This window comes from Saccharomyces eubayanus, chromosome X (genome assembly GCF_001298625.1).
Source record: "Saccharomyces eubayanus strain FM1318 chromosome X, whole genome shotgun sequence".
Lineage (NCBI taxonomy): Eukaryota > Fungi > Ascomycota > Saccharomycetes > Saccharomycetales > Saccharomycetaceae > Saccharomyces > Saccharomyces eubayanus.
In genome coordinates this window covers 16,835-18,642 of record NC_030985.1, presented here as the reverse complement: position 1 = coordinate 18,642, position 1,808 = coordinate 16,835, and positions in this window count along the sequence as shown.

The following is a 1,808-nucleotide window of genomic DNA, read 5'->3' as shown; positions in this document are numbered from 1 at the left end:
CTGAACCAACAAAGCAAACTACTTTAATCACAGTTACTTCCTGCGAGTCTGGTGTCTGTTCCGAGACCACCTCTCCTGCCATCGTTTCTACGGCCACAACTGTCGTCAATGACGCTGTTACAGTGTACACCACATGGTGCCCATTAACAACCAATACAGCGACGGTTAGCGCAAGTACTACCACCGGCGTTACTGGCAACTCTGTAAACTCCGAAGCTGCTGAAACGAAAACCGTGACCCACGGCAACGGTGTGCCTTCGATTTCAGAATCTGGTTATGCTGAAGCACATCCAACTACTACTGCTCATGCGATTGGCTATAGCAGTAGTGTTGCTTCAGTCCCAGGGGCCGCTAACACCAAGGACCATACAACTACTTACTTAAACACTGTCTCGCAACAACCTCGTAGCACTTCCATAAGCGGTGTAGTAGGATCTAGTACCGTTTCTTTAGAAATGTCAAGCTACGCTGGTATTGCCAACGGTCTACTGGCTAATAGTGCTCTAAGCGCGTTCATTGCCTCCATGTTGCTGGCAATTATTTGAGGAACAAATGATTCTCTTTGTACTATTAATTCCTGCGTTATGATATACCTGTGTATCATACAAGCTCTCGTACGTTCTTTCCCTATTCTTTTCTCAATAATTTCATAACTAACTATCTTAAAATATATAATTTATAATTTACAAGCGGTTTTATATGATCCCATCAATAGATCATTTGAAACTAGATTAGTGTGATATCAAAAACATGTATTTCCAGGAAAAATATACACCAGGATATTATTACCGAATCAACCTAGCAATTGTTCACACGAAATCAAGGTGTATACCTGCATTTTTCCTGGTGCACCCCTGAAAAATTATCTTCAACAATATATATTATCTTGGCTCCGTTTACTTTCGATCATCGTCTTTTTAGTATGAACAGGTAGAGAAAACTTCAAAAAACATCTCGCAGGTTTGTGGATGTACCTACATATGTTAGACGAGATAACCGACGCAGTTAAGAAAATCAAACTTTATAGACGTATGTCTCAGGTGGCAAAACCTTTACTCCAAAGCCTGATTTTTTCTACACATAGAATACTTGTTATTGTAGTATAGAGCCGTTTACACATTCTTGATTTGCTACAAACTCGAAGACAATGCACGCAGGAATGTGCTTTCCTTGAAAAGTCCGAAATGAAAACCCTATTTACGAAGCGGAATTACAGGATCCTTTAAGAAATAGGGTCTGACTGTATTGGCAGAAAAAAAAACAAACTGATGTTTTCTGAAAATAGACAAGCTATGAACAATTTTCTGGTTGCAGTTCAACACTATCGTATTCCTGGTCTCATTTTTTGTATCTCCTGATTCTAGCACGTTCTATTCCAGCAGGCTTACCAAGATCGATGTAAGAACCGAGATTGTGCCGACTTTGCCCTTTGAAGGTGACATTATTAGGCGGTTGATCAGAGTTAGAGACGCTAATACACGGTATTGATGAGAAACACCAAAAAATCTTGACTGATATGCCCTTTCTTGTTGGAAATATAGATGCTAAAGCTAATAAACAAACAAATACAACACGCTCTATCTTCACTCCAAACCCTCATCTAAAGAATCGATAAGCTTTCTGACAATGGCTACGTGACAGTAAGGTGACAGTAAGAAAGAGTGGAAAAAAAAATCGCCAGTACCCGAAAGTCAACGGGACTGAATCTGTGCCGATCAATATCGAGAAGAGGGAATGCAAGTGTTTATATCTCAATGACATTAATACGACCATGTTGCTCAGTATGAAGTGCCAAGGACATGAAGGCT